This window comes from Staurois parvus, unplaced genomic scaffold, assembly GCF_062004578.1.
Source record: "Staurois parvus isolate SC_StPar_1 unplaced genomic scaffold, SC_StPar_1.0 ptg000446l, whole genome shotgun sequence".
Taxonomy (NCBI): domain Eukaryota; kingdom Metazoa; phylum Chordata; class Amphibia; order Anura; family Ranidae; genus Staurois; species Staurois parvus.
This window is the reverse complement of record NW_028318242.1, coordinates 626,011-642,322: the sequence shown is the minus strand read 5'-3', so window position 1 is coordinate 642,322 and position 16,312 is coordinate 626,011. Positions and strand designations below refer to the sequence as shown.

The following is a 16,312-nucleotide window of genomic DNA, read 5'->3' as shown; positions in this document are numbered from 1 at the left end:
ACACCAACGATGGGGCACTATTCCTCCCACTGACACCATGATGGGGCACTATTCCTCCCACTGACACCAACGATGGGGCACTATTCCTCCCACTGACACCAACGATGGGACACTATTCCTCCCACTGACATCAGTGATGGGGCACTACTCCTTCCACTGACACCAATGATGTGGCACTAGTCCTCCCACTGCAAAATTACAGTTATGAAGTAGCAACGAAAATAATTTTATGGTTGGGGGTCACCACAGCATGAGGAACTGTATTAAGGGGTCGCGGCATTAGAAAGGTTGAGAACCACTGGTGCAGAGGGTGATCTGGACTTTCCTGGTTGCTGCTGGTTCCATGGAATTGACATCTGACCACTCTTGTTCTTCTCGAGTGTTCACACCATTGGGGCTCCAGTCCATGCGGGTTCATCCTGGATGCTATTATCTTACAACTGCTCTGACTAATATTTACTTCTTGTAAGTACTATCATGGTATGATATAAATGCCATTGACTAATTGTCGATATATACATATTATGATTTATCTCTATGTGTCCATCAGAAATTTCTTATGTATCTATCCCCCCTGAAGAAGATCAAAAATGTGAAATGATCTAAATGCGTCGGAGTAACTCTCTCCCTTTTTTGGGTGTCTTTTCACTTTGTGAAGAAAGCTTTTTTGTAATATTTGTCAGATCTGAACACAATCCAACACCTATGGGGAATTCTGAAGAGACAAGTTCAGCATCACTCTCCATCCAGCATCCAGGCTCTAAAAGAGGTCATTCTTGAAGAATGGAAAAAGATAGATATAGCAGTATGTCACCAACTTGTTCATTCCATGCCTAGAAGACTTGATGCTGTCCTTACAAATCATGGAGGTCATAAAAAATACTATATGTAGTAGTTTATGTTGTGGGGTGTATTCATTTTTGCATTAACTAATTTGAGTAAAACCGAAGATTTTGTAATCTAAGTTATATTATTAACTTTACTTTCATGTAATGAGCTACAAAATGTTCTACAAAACTCAGTTTTGTCATAAGTTTAGAGATTGTTCATGCATTCATCGAGATATTGATTAAAATCTTACTTTTCAAAAGGGGTGTATTCATTTTATGCTGAGCACTGTTTTGAGAAATGTCAGAATTGACCTGGGGGTAAGGCGGTTAAAATATTGCTTACCACATAGTTTGCTTGACATAATTGTAGTAAGTGTAATATTAGAAAGGAATTAATACTTAACCCCTTCGTGCCGGTGCCTCCCGGCCCTTTAAGAGTTTTAGAAGCCGGGATTTAGGGTCATGTGACCGCTGTGGCGCGCCGTCACGGCGGTCACATGATCGGGAGTACCGGACATGTGTGCTGGGAGCGCACAGGGTTTGCGTGCTCTCAGCACATATGGCTTTTTTCAACAGAATGCAAATGTGTGGCCACTCTGCGTCTAGGCCCAGACACTGGGAGGCCATACATTTGCGTTCGGCCGGCGTGAAGAGGTTAAAGTGGTTAAACCTTAACGCATTCCTCGCATTAAGGTAAAAAAAAAATTTTCAGGCATCTGTTTCCCCCCCACCACGCTTTTTACTTACTTAAGACCTAATTCGATCTAGTGCATTGCCCATCTGCAGCTCTTCTCTCCCCTCATTTCCTGGTCTCTCAGGCTTTGCTAAGGCAGTGGGAGCCATTAGCTCCCTCTGATATAAATCAAAACCAGTGATGAGGGAGCCGGGGGCAAGGTTGAGTCCCGCTGTCTGTGTCAATAGACAGCAAGGCTTGGGAGCGAGCCTACCCAACTGCCCCCATAGCAAGCTGATTTAGCGGGGGGGGGGGGGGGCTAGGGGAGGAGCCAGCAGGGAACCAAAGACGAGGAGGATCAGGGCCGGTCTGTGCAATTGCATTGCACAGAGCAGGTAAGTATGTAGCACCCTTCTAATTAGCTAGGGGGAGTTACCCGATTGTTTTTAGTTAGAAACGCTGAGTAGCAGCCTGGGCAATAGGCAGCTGGGTCAGGGCTGAAAGGCTCTGCAGATCAATTCCTTGATATCTCCCCCTGGTCTAGAATCTTGGAGGAGATTCTAGAAGCAGGGTTCAGGGGCCAGGAGGAGCTGACCCTTTTCTTCCTTCCTGCCTCCATCCCCTCCCTTCCTTATTTCCTCCCTCCCCTTCCTTCCTTCTTTCCTTCCTTCCTTCCTTCATCCTCTTCTTTCCTTTCCTTTCCTTCCTTCCTCCCTCCTCTTCTTTCCTTCCCTTCCTCCCTCCCTCCCCTTCCTTCCTTCCTCCATCCTCTTCTTTCTTTCCCTTCCTTCCTCCATCCCCTTCCTTCCTGTCTCTCTTCCTTACTTCCGTCCTTCATCCCATGCCTCCCTTCCTCCATCTATCCATCCATTCCCTCCCTTCCTTTCCTCCTCTTTCCTATTTTGTCCTCCAGCAATAGCATTCATGAGTGCAGCCAAAAAAGTTTAGTTTTGTGTCATCAGCCTATGGTAGTAGTTGGTCCCATGTAGACATATACTAATGCTCCCTGTTCTCTTCCTACTGACATTGTCTACTGCTCCCACAAAATCATTGTGAACAAAAATAATAGAAAAATAAATTGTAAAAAATTAAATAATAAAAATTAAAAAATACTGACACCCACTCCATTGCTCTACAGACACCATCCACTGGCCACCCAAAAGCATTTTGAAAAAATGAAAAAAAAAGCTAAAAATACAGAACTACTGACACTATCCTCTGCCCTACTGACACCTTCCTGCACATACTACCCACTGCCATACACTCCGCACTCCTCTCGCTGTACATGCTACCCACCGCCATACACTCCGCACTCCTCTCGATGTACATGCTACCCACCGCCATACACTCCGCACTCCTCTCGCTGTACATGCTACCCACCGCCATACACTCCACACTTCTCTCGCTGTACATGCTACCCACCGCCATACACTCCACACTCTTCTCCCCGTACATGCTACCCACCGCCATACACTCCGCACTCTTCTCCCCGTACATGCTACCCACCGCCATACACTATGCACTCTTCTCCCCGTACATGCTACCCACCGCCATACACTCCGCACTCTTCTCCCCGTACATGCTACCCACCGCCATACACTCCGCACTCTTCTCCCCGTACATGCTACCCACCGCCATACACTCCGCACTCTTCTCCCCGTACATGCTACCCACCGCCATACACTCCGCACTCTTCTCCCCGTACATGCTACCCACCGCCATACACTCCGCACTCTTCTCCCCGTACATGCTACCCACCGCCATACACTCCGCACTCTTCTCCCCGTACATACTACCCACCGCCATACACTCCGCACTCTTCTCCCCGTACATACTACCCACCGCCATACACTCCGCACTCTTCTCCCCGTACATACTACCCACCGCCATACACTCCGCACTCCTCTCCCCGTACATACTACCCACCGCCATACACTCCGCACTCTTCTCCCCGTACATACTACCCACCGCCATACACTCCGCACTCCTCTCCTCGTACATACTACCCACCGCCATACACTCCGCACTCTTCTCCCCGTACATGCTACCCACCGCCATACACTCCGCACTCTTCTCCCCGTACATGCTACCCACCGCCATACACTCCGCACTCTTCTCCCCGTACATGCTACCCACCGCCATACACTCCGCACTCTTCTCCCCGTACATACTACCCACCGCCATACACTCCGCACTCTTCTCCCCGTACATACTACCCACCGCCATACACTCCGCACTCTTCTCCCCGTACATACTACCCACCGCCATACACTCCGCACTCCTCTCCCCGTACATACTACCCACCGCCATACACTCCGCACTCTTCTCCCCGTACATACTACCCACCGCCATACACTCCGCACTCCTCTCCTCGTACATACTACCCACCGCCATACACTCCACACTCTTCTCTCCGTACATACTACCCACCGTCATACACTCCGCACTCCTCTCCCTATACATACTACCCACCGCCATACACTCCTCTCCCTGTACATACTACCCACAGCCATACACTCCGCACTCTTCTCCCTGTACATACTACCCACTGCCATACACTCCGCACTCTTCTCCCTGTACATACTACCCACCGCCATACACTCCGCACTCTTCTCCCTGTACATACTACCCACCGTCATACACTCCGCACTCTTCTCCCTGTACATACTACCCACCGCCATACACTCCGCACTCTTCTCCCTGTACATACTACCCACCGCCATACACTCCGCACTCTTCTCCCTGTACATACTACCCACCGCCATACACTCCGCACTCCTCTCCCTGTACATACTACCCACCGCCATACACTCCGCACTCCTCTCCCTGTACATACTACCCACTGCCATACACTCCACACTCCTCTCCCTGTACATACTACCCACAGCCATACACTCCACACTCTTCTCCCTGTACATACTACCCACCGTCATACACTCCTCTCCCAGTACATACTACCCACCGCCATACACTCCGCACTCCTCTCCCTGTACATACTACCCACCGCCATACACTCCGCACTCCTCTCCCTGTACATACTACCCATCGTCATACACTCCGCACTCCTCTCCCTATACATACTACCCACAGCAATACACTCCGCACCCCTCTCCCTGTACATACTACCCACCGCCATACACTCCGCACTCCTCTCCCTGTACATACTACCCACCGTCATACACTCCACACTCTTCTCTCTGTACATACTACCCACTGCCATACACTCCACACTGTACATTCCCCATTTAGCATTACCACATTCTGCACTATGTAAGTCATCTCACACTATTTAACCACACCCCTTTTAATCCACTCCCTAAGAACAATTTAAACTACACCAATGCTTCATGCGCACATTTTTTCTTTATTATTGCCTGGGGCCCATTTTTGATCTTGCACACGGGCCCACTGATTTGATGATATGTTCCTGCAGTGACCTTGTACCAGTGTAAGAGTATTTAACAGCATAGTTCTTAAGAATGTATTTGAAATGGAAGATTTTCCAAGTTGTTTAATACAGGGTTGTTTTTTCTGGTGTGAGTGAGTTGTCATTTTCTTTTCCAATCTTCCTGTATAAAAGGAAGAGTTTTTTTTTTTGATGGGTGGGGGGAATTATATTTTGCAGGACAAGGTGCGGTTTACTCACTAAAGCTAGAGAGTGCAAAATCAGGCTAGCTTCTGCAGAAAAACCAATCAGCTTTTAACTTCAGCTTGTTCAATTAAGCTTTGGAACCTGGAAGCTGATTGGTTTCTATGCAGAAGTGAGCCTGATTTTGCACTCTCTAGCTTTAGTACATAAAGCCCCACGTGTCTTGAAGGTTGCTGTTTGCTGTAATTATCTTTGAAGTGGGTGGCTCCCTTTTATTTGGAAAGAAGATCAAAAATGGCAGAATGGTGGTGAGCTCTAAAGATCTATGGCTGTTTCTAACAAATGGATAATTTCATCCCACATAAAAGGGGTTAATAAGTCCAAGTATACTTTGTTCAATGAAACTAGATGGGGTAAAACATTTGTTATGTAAACTGGGAAGAAAGTCTGGGCACCCCAAAATTGGGGTGAAGGGAGAGAGGTAGAAGGATGAGAAAGTTATCCAAGCAGTCTTATGAGGGAGGGGGGCTATATCAAAATACGGTACTTTTTCAATTTTTAAAGGAAAACTAAAATAGTTTTTTTTTTTTTAAATACCTGGAGTTCAGCTTTAATTTATGAGATTAACTGTTTCTAAAATTTGTAAAGCTTTAGGCATTTGATTTTTTTTTCCTGTACCAGATTTTTTTTTGCAGAAAAAAGAAATTTTAAAGGTTTACAAAAGGTAGAACAAGGTAAGAGCCAAACATATGTATATATCCTAACAATCGGTACATACACCATATAATATAACTCATAAGGTTCATAACATTTATTGCAGAATGATAGCAGATCCCTGTACTAGATTTTAATTTCAAATCTGTTATGGTAAATCAGATGATGAAAGTGTAGTGGAAAATTGGTAAATTAGTAACTTCACAGAGTGATTACTGAAGATGTACACATTAATGGATTAGGCTTTTTTTTTTTTTCTTACATTTCTGTTGGATAGTCAGTAATCTATACTAAAAATTGACTCATATCATTAGGGAAAAGAAATGTCTCAGCTTTGTCACTGGAAAACATGATCCTAGGCCTGGAAAAAACAGAAATAAATACAGTGTTAAGCTTAGCATATGGCACATATAAATCATCTTTTTAAAAGTTACGGTATATTCTATTTATAGCACTGTGTATTTTAAACAGGTTGTAAACCTCAACCATGAAATATGAACAAAGCATATCCCTCTATAGTGTGTCCTTTTCCTAATCCAAACCACTACATGTAATTTCTGTCTGCTATCAGCATGAGTCATTGTTGACAAGTTTTCCTGACACCAAAAGAACATGGCAATGGAGAGGGACCTCCAGCTGATTGACAGCTTTAATTCTGTTCTGTGCTATGTGAAGGGGGCGGGGGGTCTCTTCCCTCCAATCAGCTCTCAGAGCTCTCCTCACTGATGTATGTTCAGCTCTCCACCCCCTGCTTTTTACAGCTCAGAGATCCTGTGTATATTCTGCATTTGAATGGATGTAGCGGAAAGACGAATGCAGATAAAAAGGTACAATTGATGTAGGAAGATTTGTTTAATCTCTGTGTATCACCTGGTGCCAGTCACTTACCTGGGTAGATGTAAGGGTTTACAACCACTTTAAGTCTTCTGAAGCTTGGTCTCATTGCTTTTCATCATGCACTAAGATCAGGAAGTTATTATTATTATTATTCAGGATTTATAAAGCGCCAACAGTTTGCTCAGCGCTATACAATATAACGGGAGACAATACTGCAACAATACAGTTCAATACAAGAGGGTTAGCAGGGCCTGATCCAGGGAGCTTACAATCTAAGATCACGTTTTGGGTTAAAGTACTCATTTACATTATAGCATTTGTTAGATTAAAATATATTAGATCAAATCACTGTATTTCTAGATCTTGTATTGCATATAGATCTCCTTAGCTTGATTCGCTTACTGAGTTTCATTTGGAAATGTTTTTTGTAGAAGGAAGTGATGCGAAGCAACAAATAAAAAAACTGAGCCTAGCAAATTATGTTAAAATAGAACTATAGGCAAAACTTTTTTTTTCATTTTGCAGTGAGGGTTATAATCTTTGTCAGATTTTGTTTTGCCATCTGTGTCCCATTGGGGAGATTTCCCTTCACTTCCTGTCCTACAGTGCCTTGAAAAAGTACTCATACCCCTTGCCATTTTCCACATTTTGTCATGTTAGAACCAAAAACGTAAATGTATTTTATTTGGATTTTATGTGATAGATTGATACAAAGTGGCACATAATTGTGAAATGGAAGGAAAATAATTAACGGTTTTCAAACGTTTTTACAAATATAGCCAAACAGGAAGTGAGAGGAAATTCTTGCAAATTGAGAGAATTCCATGGGGATATATCAGGTCACCAGACCTAGTGTCCCCATTGGACTATTTCCCTTCTATTAGTTTTCTGGGAACAACCCAAAATATGGGTTTTTCTTTTCTTTAACTTTAACCACTTACCCCTGGAAGATTGACCCCCCTTAATGACAAGGCCATTTTTTTCTATTTGGCACTGAGCTATTTCAACTAGTAATTACACATTCATGCAATGCTGTACCCAAACAAAATGTATGCCCTTTTGTTCACACAAATATAACTTTATTTTCTTTTATTTGATCACCAATGGGTTTTTTTATTTTTTTGTGATATAAATGAAAAAAGAACAAAAATTTTGAAAGAAAACTATATTTTTTACTTTGGGTTATAAATAAATATCCAGTAAACTCAAAGCTGGTCATAAATTTAGGCCAAAATGTATTCTTCTACATGTCTTTGGTAAAAAAAAATCCCACTACATGTATATTAGTTGCTTTGTGTGAACGTTATGGTGCCTACAAACTATAGTATATATACTGGAATTTACGTAGCTTTTACTTTCTGACTGCCTATCACATTTCTTGAGGTGCTACAATGCCAGAGGCAAGTAGACACCCCAAGGAATTTGCTGAGAGGTATGTTGAGTCCAAGGAACATTTTATTTATTGCCTCAAATTTGAAAATGACAAGGTATTTGCTAAGAGGCATTTTGAGTTTTTTGCAGATATCATTTTTGTCACAGGGTTTTGAAAAAGAATAAAAGAAAAGAAAAATAAATTTTCGTTTTCCAAAAACTTGTGGCAACAAATGAGATCTGCAAAATACTCACCATACCTCTTTTCAAATACCTTAGAGTGTCTACTTTCCAAAAAGAGTTCATTTGGAGGGGGGGGAGGGGGGTCTTCTACTATCCTGGCATTTCAGGGCCAACATTAGAAGCTTATGCCACACATCACCCATTTTTCTAACCACTTGAAGACCAAGCCTTTTCTGACACTTTTTGTTTACTTGAAAAAAACGTTTCTTTGCTAGCAAATTACTGTGAACATCCGAACATTATATATTTTTTAAAGCAGAGGCCCTAGAGAACAAAACGTTGGGTGTTGAAATTTTTTATATAACGCAAAATTTTTGGAAAAATACACTTTAGAATTTTAATGCACAAAAACACAATATATTGTTGAATTGTTTGATAAAATATAAAAGATGATATTACAGCATGTTAAATGGATACCAAACATGACATGCTTTAAAATTGCGCACACCCATGCAATGGCGACAAATTACAAACATTTTTAATATCCATAAGTGACACTTATAAAACCTTTACAGGTCAACACTTTAGATTTACACAGGAAGTCTAGTGCTATAATTACAGTCCTTGATCTGACGTTTGCGGTGATACCTCACACGCATGATGCAACTTCTGTTTATATACCTCCATGGGACCGCAGCTTGCTTTTTCCTTTGCGTGTGAGCACAGGAGAGGGGGTGAATTTTTAAAAATTATTTATTTAGATTTTTTAAAAATATATTACACTGTCCCTTTAATTTTCTTTTTTCAATCACTTTTATTGTTATCACAGGGAATATAAATATCTCCTGTGATAGCAATAGGCAGTGACAGTTTCTCTTTTCCTGAGAAATCTAGGAGCTATTAGACTAGTGGTCTCCAAACTGCGGCCTGAGGACCAGATGTGGCCCTTTGACAGCCTTTATCCGGCCCTTGGGACACTATTCTTCTCACTTTGTTCTTAACACTGACACCAACAGTGGTATAATTCCCACAACTAACAGCAACGATGGGGCACTCTTCCTCCCACTAATATCAATGATCTGGCACTATTTCATTCACTGAAACCAATGACAAGGCACTTTTCCTCTCAATGATAGCAATGAAAGGGCACTATTTCTCCCACTAATATCAATGATGGGACACTAGTCCATCCACTGAAACTGATAGCAATGATGGGACACTATTCATCCCAGTAATACCAATGACGATGCATTATTCCTTCTCCTACTGACCACAAGCACTATGCAACTGAACACCACACTTGAGGCATTGCTTACGCTCATTGATGCCTGGCCTAGGATATTTTCAACCCCCTCTGGCCACAATGCGGCCCCCCAAAAGACTAAAGGACAGTAAACTGGCCCTTTGTTTGGAAAGTTTGGAGACCCCTGTATTAGAATATAGGTCTCTCCTCTGCCCTTAAAGCATCTGATCACATCAAAATCGGTGTGATCAGATGCTTTCCCAATTTTAAAATGGTGCTGTTTATATCTGGCGAAAGAGAAATGATGAAACTTCTGGTTTCTTAGACCATAGAAATGCATGGAGGCATTCCAGTTTCCGATCAGCTCTATTGTCAGTCACGTGGAACTGCCGGCTGCATTTTTGGGTTCCCTGGTGGGATAGGAGAGCCCAAGAAAACCTTGGAAGATGGTGAGAGGGGTGGGGGAGTCCCTTCCCACTGCTTGTAAAAGTGATTCAGCTGCTAATTAGCAGCTAGGATTGATTTTACATTAAAGCCGACCACCATCTGAAACAAACTCATACCAGGATGATGCCTGTAGCTGCAGGAATCATCTCGGTATAACCACTCAAAGTCCAGTGACATACCAGTACATTGCTGGTCCACGTTGGGCATACTGTATATGTAACAGCAGAAAACAAGGGCATATGATGAATTGGGTCTATAGATCAATATGACTGCAATTCATTCTTTTTTGTAATGCCCATGTTGAGGATTACGTCCAAAAAAATAAAAAAATTAAAATTCGGAAGCCGTGATAGGTTTCCATGCAAATTGTCTGGCAAGAGCTGAATTTGGGTAGCGATGTATTGTTGTGTGTATAAATTGCTTTGGTCCACAATCAATTGGTACAAATCTTCTGTGAAAAACAGTGGAGAGGCAAAACACTAGTGCTGGTAGCGAACAGGGCCAATTCTGCTAACACTGCGTTTTTGGGGACACTATACAAAGGAGGCACTATTATAGTTCTGTTCATGATCAATATATTGATCTGTACAAACACTATACTAGTAATGGCAGTGATCAGTGACCTATAGCATGAGTGCAAGATAGTGTCTGGGCAATCTAACGCTAGCTGACCCTTGTTGCGAGGTGCGCTAACTGACCCTGACACTATCTGATGTTGCTAGTGGCAATAATACAGTGATCAGTGAAAAACTCTATATACTGACACTGTTCTAATGGCATTGGCTGAGTGACGGGGAGATCAAATAGTTAAATGTGCTAATCTAACGTGTGTGTAAAATGTAGTGTTTTTCTCAGTGCTGTGTTCATTCTTTTCTTCCTGGATGGCATAGGGGCCGCAGGGGATGCACGCATGCGCAATCACATCTGGAAATAGAAAGTGACGTCAGATTATTGCTTCGCCCAGAGCTGCCGCTCACCTGCACATTGTTGTCAGGCAGGCGGCAAGTAGTTAACAACAAAATCTTAAAAAAAATGTCTCAATTTTTTTTAAAGCATTTTTTTTAAAATATTATTTAAATTTTTTTTACTATTGTTTTTTAAAAATACTTTCATAAGAGTAGTGCAATGTTACCATAGTAACATTTTGCTACTCTGGGGAGGTGATCAGGGATTTTCTTTTTTCATTTACACTTTGCATTGCATGAGCAATGAGGATCATTGATCTGCAATGTAAAGCTTGCTTTGAACTGTCATGAATGTGTTAAGTTTCTGACAGCTCAAAATACAGTGATCTGTGATTGGCTCCAGCTGGTCACATGGTACAGCATGCTGTGATTGGCTCCATGTGCCATGTGATAGCTGTGGACCAATCACAACTCTCCAGGAACAGAAGCAACACTTTTATGAATTATATTGATTCATAAAAGCTTTGTTGTCAGTGTGATCGTGTGATTGCATAGCAATCACATGATCACTGGGTCCCGATTACCGGGATTCTCATTCCGCTGTGTCCGAGTGAACGTGGGGTAGAGGGCTGTGCACCAGCTCATTTGTGCAGCGCCCCCGTTTTGGCAAAGCACCAGCGACTTGCGGGTACGTCGCTGGTCCTGTAGCTGCCGCTTGTTTGCAGTACGTTGCGGGTGGGTAGCCCCAAAAGTGGTTAAATGATAATGGTGAACAGGACAAATAAAGAGGGTGAATCTCCCAAATGGCGGCACAGACAGCAGTAAAGACTGACGTGGTCTAATCCCTCTCTACTCTATCCAAAGCTTAAAAAAGAGTTTTCCCTTTAGTTATACTTTAAAGTAAACTTTCTTTCAAACATACTAAATCGATTCACACTAGAAAACGTAAATTGCTGACAGAAATGTTCAATACATGCATGAGAAAGTTACTGAGGTAAAACTACACTACCTGAAGCTGCCTGCGTCCCCTGACGAACACTGTGGCCTCTTCTACTGATTCTTATGTCACTGCTGTAGTGCAGGAGGAACCACGGTGGAGGACCAGGTATCCAACACCCCCAGAAGTTTGTTTCATGCGAAGAGGTTGTTTCTTTGCAAATACTGGAGGAACAGGCAGTGGAACTGGGGAGTATAAACTACCTACTTTTGATATTCATGCTTTTGGATATATTCAACTCAGTAGCCCAGAGCCGCTTTAATTTAAATTATTTAAAGGGTAACCTGGAGGTGTTCTGTACACAGTCGGTGTATAGAATGGCCTGATGGACATGTCTGGGTTTGGCAGTTGCCAGAAGAATGGTACATGCCTGACTGCATTGTGCCAAGTGTAACGTTTGGTGGAGGGAGATTATGGTGTGGGGTTGTTTTTCAGGGGTTAGGCTTGGCCCCTTAGTTCTAATGAAGGGAACTCTTAAGGCATCAACATACCAATACATTTTGGACAATTTATTGCTCCCAGCTTTGTGGGAACAGTTTGGAGATGGTCCCTTCCTGTTACAGCATGACTACGCACCAGTGCACAAAGCAAGGTGCATAAAGACATGGATGAGTGAGTTTGAGTTGAAGGAACTTGACTGGCCTGCACAGAGTCCTGACCTCAACCCCATAGAACACCTTTGGGATAAATTAGAGCAGAGACTGCAAGGCAGACCTCTTTCGACATCAATGCCTGACCTCACAAATATGCTTCTGGAAGAATGGTCAAACATTCCCATAGACACACTCTTAAACCTTGTGGACAGCCTTCCCAGAAAAGTTGAAGCTGTTATAGCTGCAAAGGGTGGACCAACTCAGTATTGAACCCTACGGACTAAGACTGGGATGCCATTAAAGTTCCATTAAAGCTCAGTGCGTATAAAGGCAGGCATCTCAATACTTTTGGCAATTTAGTGTGTGTGTATGTGTATACAGTGGGGCAAAAAAGTATTTAGTCAGCCACCAATTGTGCAAGTTCTCCCACTTAACAAGATGAGAAAGGCCTGTTATTGGCATCATAGGTAGACCTCAACTATGAGAGACAACATGAGAAAAAAAATCCAGACAATCACATTGGCTGATTTGGAAAGAATTTATTTGCAGATTATGGTGGAAAATAAGTATTTGGTCAATATCAAAAGTTCATCTCAATACTTTGTTATATATCCTTTGTTGGCAATGACAGAGGTCAAACGTTTCCTGTAAGTCTTCACAAGGTTGGCACACACTGTTGTTGGTATAAATAATAACACATGCAGCGCTGCATGTGTTATTATTTATAGTGTGAAGGTTTGGGGTTTGTGCCTTTCATGCTAGCTGCTTACTATCTATCTCCAAGCGCTCGTTAATTATTTTTACTGTTGTTGGTATGTTGGCCCATTCCTCCATGCAGATCTCCTCTAGAGCAGTGATGTTTTGGGGCTGTCGCTGGGCAACACGGACTTTCAACTCCCTCCAAAGGTTTTCTATGGGGTTGAGATCTGGAGACTGGCTAGGCCACTCCAGGACCTTGAAATGCTTCTTACAAAGCCACTCCTTCGTTGCCCGGGCGGTATGTTTGGGATCATTATCATGTTGGAAGACCCAGCCACGTTTCATCTTTAATGCCCTTGCTGATGGAAGGAGGTTTGCACTCAAAATCTCATGATACATGGCCCCATTCATTCTGACTAAATACTTTTTTGCCCCACTATGTGTGTGTGTGTGTATATATATATATATATATATATATATATATATATATTGGTCAAAAAAATTAAAAGAACACTTTGAAAACACATCAGATCTCAATGGGGAAAGAAACCCTTCATTTCAACCTACAGAGAACTGAATTCAAAGACACCCCGAGAAACAAAGTGAAAAAATGATGCAGCTGGCTAGTCCATTTTGCTGAAATTTCATTGCAGCAACTCAAAATGGTAATCAGTAGTTTGTATGGCCCCCACGTGCTTGTATGCATGCCTGACAATGTTGGGGCATGCTCCTAATGAGAGGTTGTCCTGGGGTATTTCCTCCCAGATCTGGACCAGGGCATCACTGAGCTCCAGGACAGTTTGAAGTGCAACCTGACGGCGTCGGATGGACCAAAGCATGATATCCCAGAGGTGTTCTATTGGATTTAGGTCGGGCGAACGTGGGGGGCCATTCAATAGTATCAAATCATTAATCCTCTGGGAGCTGCCTGCATACTCTCACCACATGAGGCCGGGCATTGTCGTGCACCAGGAGGAACCCATGACCACTACACCAGCGTAGGGCCTGACAATGGGTCCAAGGATTTCATATCAACACATAATGGCAATCAGGATGCCATTGTCTACCCTGTAGAGGTCTGTGCATCTCTCCATGGATATGCCTCCCCAGATCATCACGGTCATGCTGAATGATGTTACAGGCAGCATAACATTCTCCATGGCTTCTATAGACCCTTTCACGTCTGTCACATGTGCTCAGGGTGAATCTGCTCTCATCTGTGAAAAGGGTGCCAGTAGCAGATCTGCCAATTCTGGAGTTCAATGGCAAATGCCAATTGAGCTCTATGGTGCCGGGTAGTGAGCACAGGGCCCACTAGAGGACATCGGGCCCTCAGACTACCCTCATGAAGTATGTTTTCTGATTGTTTGCTCAGAGACATTCACACAAGTGGTCTGCTGGAGGTCATTTTGTAGGGCTCTGGCAGCACTCATCCTGTTCTTCCTTGCACAAAGGAGAAGATAACGGTTCTGCTGATGGGTTAAGGACCTCCTACGGCCTTGTCCAGCTCTCCTAAAGTAACTGGCTGTCTCCTGGAATGTCCTCCATGCTGTTAGACACAGTAAACCCGGCAATGGCACGTATTGATGTGCCATCCTGGAAGAGTTGGTCTGCCTGTGCAACCTCTGTAGGGTCCAGGTACCAGTAGTGACACTGACCATAGCCAATTGCAAAACTAGTGAAAAACAGTCCGAAAAGATGAGTAGGGAAAAAAATGTCAGTGGCCTCCACCTGTAAAACCATTCCTGTTTTGGAGATTGTCTCATTGTTGCACATCTAGTGCACCTGTTGTTAATTTCATGAACACCACGAAGCTGAAACTGATTAACAACCCCTCTCTGCTACTTAACTGACCAGATCAATATCCCAGAAGTTTAACCACTTGCCTACCGGGCACTTTTACCCCTTCCTGTCCAGGCCAATTTGCCGTGTTGCTATACTCTGATTAAAAAGTGTTCTTTTAATTTCTTGGAGCAGTATATATATATATATATATATATATATATTGTCATGAAAAACAATCCATTTAAAAATGAATATGTATCCAATGCCACTGCTGCGATCCTATGCATTCACATCCATGTTAGACCTCAGAACGTTACTGCACACCTTCCCCACCCTGGGGGCAAATCCACTAGTATAGGATATCTTCTGCTTCTCCAGCTGCATCTGCTTCAGTAAGATGGATCCTCTAGCAAGGGCACAGCATATTGTATACCTACAAGCCATATATCCATGTACATGGTTTAGGCCTCTTGCATACTGTACTGATGTTTGAGCACCTACATTTTTGGATGTAATTTCAGGCATTTGTTTTACATGTTTTTCCTGTGTATTTATGCATGTATGTGTGGTGTAGCGCAATATTTTCTTAGGGAAACTTCATTAATGTTTATACTCACTTGTGCATATTTGCGCAAATGTTGCACATACGGTAAATAATTCAACTGTGCGAAGGATGGGTCGGGTGAAACCAGAAGTGTTTTATTAGGAATGGCTGTAACAAACACAGAAAACCCTTAATTACATGTGACTGGATATGTTCACTGTAATCACTGTCCTCTATACCTTACTAAATATTTCCATATACATTAATAAGTATTTTCATATACATTAATAAACATCTTTAATTGCAATACTGAATATCTAGACCTCTGCAGATATGCTAGTAAACTATTCTGCATAACAATAGCGTATTACAATAGAGAAATCACATTCCCTGTATCTTAGCGCCAAATCGCATAGCTGCAATATATATTTATATTTATGCTACAAGTAATCTGATTGCATAATAGTAACAGCGACATTTACTAACCACCAGGGCACATGTTAAGTCATTTTGTCCTATTTATCATGTTAAACAGCCTCCTGCTTACCTGTAACAAACACAGAAAACCCTTAATTACATGTGACTGGATATGTTCACTGTAATCACTGTCCTGTAGGAAACAAAGTGTTAGACTTTTTGATCCTACTTCTGTGTCTTCCTATTATCACAGGAAGTAGTTCTGCCCTCTTGTGATGGTACAATAAAAATGCAATCACTAGTATCTTCTATTGACAAAGATAGATTACTGTTATATTAGGTATTAGGCTTTGGATTTAAATTTTATGGGGTTGCCTATTTTCCACACCTCTTACACAAACACATAATATCTGGCCATAGATGGCTAGAAAATCGCTCGAAAATTTGTTCACATTTGATAAAGATTTGTCGAATGAGCATGGGAT

At 42.5% G+C, this 16,312-nt stretch overlaps 1 long non-coding RNA gene across 1 annotated transcript; it reads right to left on the bottom strand.

The window, feature by feature from the left end:
• Window positions 1-5,888: 5,888 nt before the first annotated feature.
• LOC149453595 (uncharacterized) lies at window positions 5,889-16,067 on the bottom strand. The gene is made up of 3 exons (XR_016314661.1): window positions 15,484-16,067; window positions 6,695-6,765; window positions 5,889-6,167 (listed from the first exon to the last, which is right to left on the bottom strand). It is a non-coding gene; the product is annotated as an uncharacterized LOC149453595 (long non-coding RNA).
• Between the last annotated feature and the right edge of the window lie 245 nt (window positions 16,068-16,312).